Source organism: Hypanus sabinus, chromosome 21 (genome assembly GCF_030144855.1).
Source record: "Hypanus sabinus isolate sHypSab1 chromosome 21, sHypSab1.hap1, whole genome shotgun sequence".
In the NCBI taxonomy this organism is placed as follows: Eukaryota; Metazoa; Chordata; class Chondrichthyes; order Myliobatiformes; family Dasyatidae; genus Hypanus; species Hypanus sabinus.
The window spans coordinates 62802030-62814078 of record NC_082726.1 but is presented as its reverse complement, the minus strand read 5'-3'; positions in this window follow the sequence as shown (position 1 = coordinate 62814078).

Sequence of the window (12049 nt, the reverse complement as noted above, 5' to 3'; positions counted from 1 at the left end):
GTCATGCCCTGTGCAACACACCACAGCAAATTCCTATACGTGTAAATGTATATAGTGAATCTCCGAGGATCATCACTTTGCTGTGGTGGAGGGATTTGTGAGTCCCTGAGATCCCATCTGGAGTTTTGCCGTCTGATGCTTAGCTCCTACTAGGGTCATCCATGGCCATCAGGTCCAGGAAGATACAAAGAGTAATCCAACCAAGATGTCAACAGAGTAGCTGACAAAAGATGATGACACATCACAAAGGTGGAGGAAGGCTGCAATGGTGAAGGGTCCCCAGTTGTCTTTCATTTCATGCCACTGGACCCTGAGCAAAGCTCAAATCTCAAAGTACATCTATTGAGATTCATTTTCTTGTGGGCATACTCAGCAAATCGAATAACCATTATAGAATCAATGAAGGACCATACCAACATGACAGACAACCATTGTGTGAGAAGAGAGCATGACCTGATGGTGGGGATCCTTGATGAAGGATGCTGCTTTCCTGTGACAACGCTTCGTGTACATGTGCTCAATGGTGAAGAGGGCTTTACATGTGATAGACTGAACCATATCCATTACTTTTTGAGAGATTTTCCATACCACACTGTGATGTAGCCAGTCAAAACATTCTCGGCTACACATCTATAGAAGTTTTTTAAAGTTTTAGATGTCATGCAGAATCTTCACGTACTTTTAAGGAAGTAGAGGCTCTGCCGTGCTTTCTTCATGCTGGGCCCAGGACAGGTCCCCTGAAGTGAAAACACCAAGGAATTTAAAGTTGCTGACCCTCTCCACCTTTGATCCACTGTTGAGGCCAGCCTCATGGACCTCCAGTTTCCTCCTGTTGTCAATAAACATTGAGTGACAGGTTGTTGTTGTGGAACCACTCAGCCAGATTTTCAATCTCCCTTCTATATGCTAATTCATCACCACCTTTGATTCGGCCTATGACAGTGGTGTCCTCAGCAAACTTAAATGTGACATTGGAATTGTGCTCAGCCACACATTTATAAGTGTAAAGTGAGTAAAGCAGGGAACTAAGCACTCAGCCTTGTAGTGCACCTGTGTTGATGGAGATTGTGGAGGAGATGTTTTGCCAATTTGAACTGACCAGAGTCTGCAAGGGAGGAAATCCAGGGTCCATTTCACTGTATGTTCCAACTGCATAAGGAGGTACTGAGGCCAAGGTTTTGAAGCTTAATGATTATTTTTGAGGGGATGATGGTATTGAATGCTGATATGTAGCCAATAAAGACCTGATATACACATGTTCACTGCCCAGATGTTCCAGGGTTGAGTGAAGAGCCAGTGAAATGGCATCTGTTTTGACAGTAGTCTAATTGAAGTAGAACTAAGTCACCTTTCTGGCAGGAGTTGATATGTTTCATCATAAACCTCTGGAAACACTTCATCATTCTGAACTGCTCATGCATCAGCCTCCCCACTTTAAACGAAGTCTCGCACAGGGCTTCTCCATTCAGGAAATCCTCCCTAACAGTCTGGATTATGTCCTGTGGTGATCAGCAAGTGGCAAAGGAGGCAGGATTGTGAGTTCTGGAAGCTTCTAGTCAGAATTTGTGAATCCCAGATTGGCCTCTATAACCACTCGAGAACCCACTAATAAACAACTTCTTAAGAGAGTATCATACTCAACTCGAGTGATTGCAGAACTATCGAGTATGGTGAATAAAGTTTATCCTTCATCCTTAACTTTCCTGTTTATTTCTGTGGTTATCTGTGGTAGGAGTTCAAGTTTAAGTTCAATTGCATTGTTGCCACAGGGTATAAATGCCATGCAAACTAGCTTCTTCCTGCAGCAACACAGTACACTGCAAGATAAGGACAAATATAAGTTAGCATAATAGGACTGCTGCTGGGCTTTCTCTGAAATATGTCTGCCTCTTTTTCCGGGAAACCTTTGGCACCAGACTCCTTTTCTCTTTCCAAGTGCAGAGCACTGAGATCCTGTGGTCTGCGCTGTTAATCTATGCTCAGAGGCTGCGTACAGGAATTCCACAGCCTGTAAGTTTTCCTATCTGGAAAGGATATGCATCAGTTATTGCGACTAAACTGGTCACCGATTGTAATATGTATGAAAATGGTCAGTGAGCAACTGGTATTGTACCACACTGACTGCGTGAAAAGCGTCAATTCATAATAATCTCTGATACACGTCAGAACCTGTGTGAACACTTACTCAAAGGTTATCTCTAACCATTGCATTTGTGATGATGTCATTACCTCACATGGCTATACATGTGCATATACACAGACACACCCATGAGATCACACAGAAGCACACACACACACACACACACACACACACACACAATCATACACATACATATTTCAGACATATTCACATATAATTAAACCACAAGTTAAGGCAGTGTCTGAACGCGTGGGTGCATACATGCATGTGTGTGTGCACAATAGGGAGGTGTGTCTGTTTCATTGCATGTGATTAGGGGTTGCATATATATGTGAGTGAGTGTATTTGTGTGTGTTTAGGAGTTTGTGTGTATGAGTGCGCATTACAGTACACATTCGACTGCATGTGGATGCTTGGGACGTGTGTGTGTGTGTGTGTGTGTGTGTGTGTGTGTGTGTGTGTGTGTGTGTGTGTGTCTGTGTGTGTGTGTATACGATTCGTTGTGACATGGAGTGGTTTTCAAGTACAAAACCCTCAGGCATCACAGCTATCCTGACAGATGTTGACAGCACAAAATATATAAATGTCTTTGATGGTGGTATTTTGAGTGTTTCGAGAGGCTCGTCATGAGGCACGTCAAGACCCTGCTGCCCCCCCCCCTCACTGGACCCCCTACAGTTCACATACTGTCCCAACTGTTCAACAGACGACGCCATTGCCATCAACCTCCACCTGCCCCTAATCCATCTGGACAAAAAAGACATGTACATTCGAATGCTGTTCATAGAGTTCAGTTCAGCATTCAACACAGTCATCCCTCAGAAACTGATCGGAAAGCTGAGCCTACTAGGCCTGAACACCTCCAACTGTAAACAACACACACAAATGCTGGTGGAACACAGCAGGCCAGGCAGCATCTATAGGGAGAAGCACTGTCGACGTTTCGGGCCGAGACCCTTCGTCAGTCCTGACAGTGCTTCTCCTTATAGATGCTGCCTGGCCTGCTGTGTTCCACCAGCATTTTGTGTGTGTTGCTTGAATTTCCAGCATCTGCAGATTTCCTCGTGTTTGACCTCCAACTGCAACTGGATACTAGACTTCCTGACTGAGAGACCTCAGTCAGTCTGGATCAGAAGCAGCATCTCCAACACCATCACACTGAGCACGGGGGCCCCCCAGGGCTGTGCGCTCAGTCCACTGTTGTTCACTCTGCTGACCCACGACTGTGCTGCAACACACAGCTCGAACCACGTCATCAAATTCGCCGATGACACGACCGTGGTGGGTCTCATCAGCAAGATCGACAAGTCAGCTTACAGAGAGGAGGTGCAGCGGCTAACAGACCGGTGCATAGCCAACAACCTGTCTCTGAATGTGAACAAAACAAAAGAGATGGTTGTTGATTTCAGTAGGGCACAAAGCGACCTCTCCCCGCTGAACATCGACGGCTCCTCGGTAGGGATCGTTAAGAGCACCAAATTTCTTGGTATTCACCTGGCGGAAAATCTCATCTGGTCCCTCAACACCAGCTCCATAGCAAAGAAAGCCCAGCAGTGTCTCTACTTTCTGCGAAGGCTGAGGAAAGTCCATCTCCCACCTCCCCCCCATCCTCATCACATTCTACAGAGGTTTTATTGAGAGCATCCTGAGCAGCTGCATCACTGCCAGGTTCGGGAATTGCACCGTCTCGGATCGCAAGACCCTGCAGCGGATAGTGAGGTCAGCTGAAATATCATCAGGGTCTCTTCCCACTATTACAGGCATTTACACGACACGCTGCATCTGCAAAGCAAACAGCATTATGAAGGACTCCATGCACCCTCATACAAACTCTTCTCCCTCCTGCCATCTGGAAAAAGGCACCGAAGCATACTGTTCCATTGCCATCACCCTCCACCTGCCCCTAACCCACCTGGACAAAAAAGACATGTACGTTCGGGCTCTCACGACCAGACTACGTAACAGTTTCTTCCCCCAAGCCTTCAGACTCCTCAATACCCAGAGTCTGGACTGACACCAACTTACTGCCCTCTACTGTGCCTATTGTCTTGTTTATAATTTATTCTAATGCCTGCACTGTTTTGTGCACTTTATGCCGTCCTGGGTAGGTCTGTAGTCTAGTGTAGTTTTTTTCTGTGTTGTTTTTATGTAGTTCAGTGTAGATTTTGTATTATTTCATGTAGCACCATGGTCCTGAAAAACATTGTCTCGTTTTTACTGTGTACTGTACCAGCAGTTATGGTTGAAACGACCATAAAAAGTGACTTGACTTTACTTGACTTGATTTTAAATGATTTAGGAGAATTTTTTAAAAAAGTACTTTGAATGACTAACATATAATTAACAATATCAAATGACATAAAATAAGAAAATTACTGGACTGCAATTCCATCAGCACAGTAACTAATTCAAGGGAATATGTTCACCATTTGTACACTGTCTACACCTGGTCCAAAGCTGAGGGGCCAGATGCAAAGTGTATTTTCCCTCTCAATCCTATTCTCCTATTTTTATTCCATAACTTTGGATGCCCTTATTAACTATTGTTTGTTCATTTCCATAGATGCTGCCTGAACTGCTGAGTTCTTCCAGAACTTTGTGTGCGTTACTTAATGTTGTGACCTGCAATATATTTAGTGAGAACAGCTCTTAAGGCAGAAGTTCCCAACCTGGGGTCCATGGACTCCTCGGTTAATCGTAGGGCTCCATGGCATAAAAAAAAGGTCAGGAACCCCTGTGCTTAGGAATTGATTCAGTAATTTTTATCCAATTTGATTTATAATTAGTCCACCTTCAAGAGGTTCAAGTTTACCAAATGCACATCTAAAAATATTGCCAAAATGGGAGATGAAAGTGACGTATGCAGGGCTGCTTTTTCTGTGAAGCCGTTCAGAAAGGGTGCACTGGGGCACTGCAATGGCCCATGAAGTAACTGAAGGGCGTTGATCACAGGCTCTCCACGCCAGAGGATGAGTCATCTGTACCAGCATCTCCCGCTCCCGAAACATGTTCTCCTGACCTTGTTGGGTCGAACTGTGAATTTTGACTGTACCTGCTCCAGTACAGCAAGTGCCTTATATACTATTCATCAAAGTGCCTCTAGTACTCTGAGGCAGGAGTAAAAGAGGATGTTTAATGGAACTCTCCCCTGTCCTGTGTCACTGTTCATTTTAGACAAAGCTCACTTGCTGAGGGTCAGATATTCATTTATGGCCCAGGCTAGCACATTAATAGCTGTTTACTTTACTGTAGACCTGTCATGCTCCCAATAAATTGTATTCCTTTCAGAGTCAAGTGCATCAGCTTCTCTTTCTTATTACCTTCAGTGTCCTTGTTACTCCTTACACGTCTCTGTTAGCACAAGGTTCACAGACGAGGAACGATGGGTGATTACCTCACTAATGTATGCTGTGTTAAACTATTCAATGAGATGGCATGGCAAACCCACAATGCATCCATGGTTATCTACTCCCTCCTCACCGTAGCCTCGTAGATCAATTAATCAATAGGCAATAAATCACTGGAGCACTATCCTCTTCATATATATTTCAAAACACACTGCCCCGATGCCTGATTGCTTGTATTTCTCAAAGATTAGTTTTGAATCTTTACAGCAGATTTATGCTGCTGTCTATATCCTTTACAGCTTCATAACAACCAAGATCAATGCATTCAACCCCAGTGAGATTACCTACATATCAATGCTTTGTTGGAGCAGAATACAAACTACGAGGTTCTGGAGGAACCTCAGGCTCAGTTTCAAACCTTTACATATCCCAGCAGTGTTTCATCATGGTTTCAAACTGCGACAGTGTCAGTGTTCGGCAATTTATTTAGTGAGCGCAGCTCCTCTGGAATTGATTCAGGGATTTTTATCCAATTTGAATTATAATCAGTCCACCTTCAAGAGGTTCAAGTTTACCAAATGGACACCTAAAATAAGTTAAAATGGAAGATGGAAGTGGCGCGTGCAAAGGAGAAATCTGTCTCGGGGGTGCTAGGCAAACAATCATTTACATTGCTTTGCACTGCCTTAAAGGCACTATCCTGATGCAGTAGGAGAATTAATGCTGTTACAGTAACTTTTATAATTGTCAGAGCTCAAAATGAGCAACACTGTTTTGCTGTCTTTGATCCTCTGAGGGCATATCAACCATCACAGACCCATTTCCATTGTATGACATAAGACAGAGGAGCAGAATTAGGCCATTCAGCCCATCAGGTCTGCTCTGCAATTTGACCTTGGCTGAATTTATCTCCTCTGAACCTCATTCAAAATCAGAACTATGTCTGATATCACTGGCATATGTCATGAAATGTGTTGTTTTGTGGTAGCAGTACAAAGCAATACATAAAAATACTATAAATTACAATAAGAAATGACCAGTTAAAAATTAAATTAAATAAGTACTGCATCGATGATGTCACGGTGTCCAAGACCATCAATACACGCTCTAACCAGAAGCCATGGATGACCGCAGAGGTGCGTGCGCTACTGAGGACCCGTGACTCCACCTTCAGAGCAGGCAACAAGGTAGCCCTAACAACAGCGAGGGCCAAACTGTTCTGGGCCATCAGAGAGGCAAAGCATGCACACCCCCAGTGAATCCACAGCTACTTCCGGGACAGCGGTGGCACGCGGCGCATGTGGAAGGGCATTCAGGACATCACCAACTACAGGAAAACATCACCTGACTGTGCGGGTGATGACTCCCTCCCAGATGCGTTGAACAACTTCTACGCTCGTTTCGAGGTGGAAAATGATGTGGTGGTGAGGATGACCACTCCTCCAGCCACTGACCAGGTGCTGTGTCTCACTGTGGCCAATGTGAGGAAAACTCTATGTGGGGTCAACCCACAGAAGGCTGCTGGACCAGACAATATTCTTGGCAGAGTGCTCAGAGGATGTGCAGACCAGCTGGCAGATGTTCTCACTGACATCTTCAACATCTCCCTGAGCAGCGCCATCATTCCAACATGCTTCAAGGCCGCCACCATCGTCCCCATGCCGAAGAAGTCTTCAGTGTCCTGCCTCAATGACTACCGTCCCGTTGCACTCACATCCATCATCATGAAGTATTTCAAGAGGCTCATTGTGAGGCACATCAAGACCCTCACTGGACCCCCTGCAGTTTGCATATCGTCCCATCTGCTCAACAGACGACACAATCGCCACCACCCTCGATGTGGCCCTCACCCACCTAGACATATGTTCAAATGCTGTTCATAGACTTCAGTTCAGCATTCAACACAATCATTCCTCAGCACCTGACTGGAAAACTGAAACTGCTGGGCCTGAACACCTCCCTCTGCAACTGGATCCTAGACTTCCTGACTGGGAGACCTCAGTCAGTCCAGATCGGGAGCAGCATCTCCAACACCATCACACTGAGCACGGGGGCCCCCCAGGGCTGTGTGCTCAGTCCACTGCTGTTCACTCTGCTGACCCACGACTGTGCAGCAACACACAGTTCGAACCATATAATCAAGTTCAGCAATGACATGACTGTGATGGGTCTCATCAGCAAGAACGACGAGTCAGCATACAGAGAGGAGGTGCAGCGGCTAACGGACTGGTGCAGAGTCAACAACCTGTCTCTGAATGTGAACAAAACAAAAGAGATGGTTGTTGACTTCAGGAGAACCACTCTCTGCTGAACATCAACGGCTCCTCGGAAGAGATCGTTAAGAGCACCAAATTTCTTGGTGTTCACCTGGCGGAGAATCTCACCTGGTCCCTCAACACCAGCTCCATAGCAAAGAAAGCCCAGCAGCATCTCTACTTTCTGTGAAGGCTGAGAAAAGTCCATCTCCCACCCCCCCATCCTCACCACATTCTACAGAGGATGTATCCAGAATATCCTGAGCAGCTGCATCACTGCCTGGTTCGGGAATTGCACCGTCTCGGATCGCAAGACCCTGCGGCAGATAGTGAGGTCAGCTGAGAAGATCATTGGGGTCTCTCTTCCCTTGTGAGGGTTGATTGTGAGGAACTTCCTGCTTCACCCCTCAGTCTCCATTTGCAGATAGGCTTGTGATAAGTCAATCTTTAGAAACCTCTCCCCGCCTACCAAAGATGCAAAAATGTCTTATGTGAACGGCTCCACCCTTCGCTTTCCTGATCACTGGGACAGTGGGCATGGCCCAATCACTCCACTCAACCTTGGAGAGAATTCACCTCTGAACTCTGACGCCCTGAGCTGTAATAGTGTCAGAATAACTGCTTTGCTACTGTGGTGTGAATCAAGGTTGAATGACAACGTTTGAAGACCATCGAAGGTGAAACAACTAGCATCACTTTGGATAAGGTAGAATGAACTAACATATCAAAGAAAGAGAGAAAAGTAACCATGACTAAAACCAATATTTTCCTTGCCCCAATACACCATGGTTCACTAAGGAACCTCTTTACTCAAGAGACTAAGAAATTGCAGAGAGTTGTGGACTTAGCCCAGTCCATCACACCAAGCAACTTCCACACTAATGAATCTCTCTATACTCCCCATTGCTTTGGGAAAGCCGCCAATATAATCAAGGATCCCTCCCAACCTCGGTATTCTCACTTCACCTCCATTCCTTTAGGCAGAAGATAAGAAATGCTTGAGAGCATCAACCACCATACTGTTCTATAGATTTGCTGAGTAATCTCAGGGTTGTATGTAGTGACATGTGTGTACTCTGATAATATATTTTAAGTTGAATTTTGAACTTTGGTGCCAAATGAAGTGATTTAAGTATCTCAGAAACCGGTGATTTCCTGACATTTTCGCAGACAGCAGTCTCAGAGTTTACAGAGAATGGTTCAAAAAACAAGACAACATCCAAATCTGTGGGCAAAAATGCCCGGATAACGAGAGAGGTCAGAGGAGAACAGCCAGACTGGTTCAAGCTGACAGGAAGGCGACAGTGACTCCAACAAGCATGTGTTCCAATAGTGGTGTGCAGAAGAGCATCTCTGAATACACAACATGTTAAACGTGGAAGCGTAAGGACTGCAGAAGCAGAAGACAACAAACATAGGCACAGTGGCCACTTTATTAGGTACAAGAGAAACCAACAAAGTGACAACTGAGTGTCTATCCATTGAACTACGGGAAAATTTCTGTTTGATGCATTCATAAGGCATTTGATAAGATGCCACACATGAGGCTGCTTAACAAGATAAAATCCTATGGTGTTACAGGAATGATACTGGCATAAATAGAGGAATGGATAACAGGCAGGAGGCAGCAAGTGGGGATTGTTTCCTGATCGGTCAGGGCATCAAAGGATATGGTGAGAAAGCAGGTGTATGGCGTTGATTGGGATCTGGGATCTGCCATGATGGAATAGAGGAGCAGACCCGATGGGCTGAATGGCCCAATTCTGCTCCTATGTCTTATGGTCTTATGGTCTAAAATACATTTGTTGCCCATCTCTATTTGCTCTGGAAAAGGTGATGGTTGTCCTGATATGGAAGGAGCTTCAGGTGTGAGATGTACTGAGTGAAGGGTAGTGTAGTGGTTGGCACAACACTTTACAATACTAGTGACCAGAGTTCAATTCTCCCCACTGTCTGTATGGAGTTTATATGTTCTTCCTGTGACTATGTGGCTTTCCTCTGGGTGCTCCAGTTTCCTCCCACAGTCCGAAGACGTATCGGTAGTACGTTAATTGGTCATTGTAAATTGCCCCATGGTTAGGCTAGGGTTAAATAGAGTTAAATAAGGGCAAGAAGGGACAGTTTTGTATTTGTATCTCAATAAAAAAATAAAATATTAAACATGGCTAGTGACTTGGAACGTAACTTGTAGATAATGGTATTTCCATATGTTGAGTTTGAGGGCAGGGTTTAAGAATTTGCCATTTGAAGAATGAATCTGTTAGAGAGACTTGCAGGCTTTGCTATTTCACTGGTGGACCAAAGTTCAAAAGTTCAAAGTAAATTTATTGTCAGAGTTCATACATGTCACCATATACTATCCTGAGGTTCGTATTCTTGTGGTCATTCACAGTAGACACAAAGAAACACAATCGAATCAATGAAAAATTGCACACAACAAATGACAGATGAACATCTAATTTGCAAAAGACAGCACATTGCGTGTTAGGGAGTATTCTGTAGCTATGCGAATATAGCAGATATTAATTCAAACAGGAACCAGGGTTCATTTCTTACTGTAAATGTAAATAAGTTCAGGAAGCTTACAATTAATCTTCAGTTTTTATTGTAAATTGCAAGCAGTAAACGCAAGTTAAAAGCCCACAGATGAAGAGATAAGGTTTGCAAAATAGTGACCATGAGACTTTTGCATATGCCTGAGCCAAAGTTTAAGACAGCAGGGTTGTATTAATTGGCCTGTAGCAATCTAAGCAACTATGGCTTAAGCAATTTACACCATCGTAAATAATTTCAGGGATGCTTGCAATTAGCAAAGTTATTTGAACATTTGGAGGAGTCTCCCACTGTAGATATGTGATTCAAAGGAATTATTGATAGCCGAATAAATTATATCATTGTTACTATTGAAACTGTATTGAATCACCTCCTGTTACCTCTGATCCTAAGGGTATAAAAAGCGTGGAATATTTTTGGGTTTGTGAGCATTTACAGTGACTTTCTCAGAATGATTCCTGCTTGTTGTGCTGATTAAAGACTTCTCTGTCATCAGCTTCAGTGTCTCTCCAATGACCTTGTCCACAGTCACGCCAAATGTGCAAATACAAAAAAAAACAATAATAACATATATCGAGAACATGAGGAGAAGAGTTGTTGAAAGAGAGTCCATATGTTGTGGGTTAGGTGTAGGGGTGAGTGAAGATGAGTGTAGTTATCCCCTCTGGTTGAGGAGCCAGACTGAGGGGTAATAACTATTCCTGAACCTGGTGGTGTGAGTCCTGATGGCAGCAGTGAGAAGAGAGTACGGCCTGGATGGTGGAGATCCTTGATGATGGATGCAGGTTTCCTGTGATTGCATTTCTTATAGATGTGCTCAGTGGTGGGGTGGGATTTACCTGCGATGGACTGAGCTGTATCCATTATTTTTTGTGGGCTTTGCCAGTTAAAGGCATTGCTGTTTCCATACCAGGCTGTGATGCAGCCAGCCAGTAAACCATGAGGAGCCTTAGAACTATTTGGAAGACGATTTGTGAAAGATGTACTGAGGCAGTGTGACATTTTCTCTATACTTGCTGGCAAATGAAATATTTGCAATTTTCGTGCTCAGTGCAGTAGATAAACCTACACCTTTATTCCCTTAGCACACTGTAGTTGTGTAATTAAATCAGTAAACATTGGCAAGGTCTTAAACACGAGAATGTCTGCAGATGCTGGAAATCCAAAGCAACACACACTAAATGCTGAAGGAACTCAGCAGGTTAGGCAACATCAATACAAGTAAATAAACAGTCGATGTTTTGGGTCAAGACCCTTCATCAGAACTGAAAAGGAAGGGGGAAGATGCCAGAACAAAAAGGTGGAGGCCGTGGAAGAAGACTAGCTGGAAGGTGATAGGTGAAGACAGGTGGGCAGGATAGGTAAAGGCTGGAGAAGAAGGAAAATGATAGGAAAGGAGAGGAGAGTGGACTATAGGAAAAAAGAAAGGAGGAAGGGATCCAAGGGGAGGTAATTGGCAGGTGAGAAGAGGAAGAAGGAAATGGCGGGGGGATTCTTTTTGCTGGTAAGGTGCTCTCATAGCATAAAGTTATTAAACACACAATGTTTAATCCTTTCAAAATCAGCTCAGATCAATCCGAAAACTGATTCTTCATTTCATTCGAAAAATACAGCTACCTCCATGATGTGAATAATGACAAGAACTCCAAGCATTGTCAACCTTCAGGCATGCTCTATCAGTAAAACTAATAGAGACAGGGAGAGGGGTGTTGCAGGTTCCATTAGCACAGCAGAATTTACATTTATATGGCAGT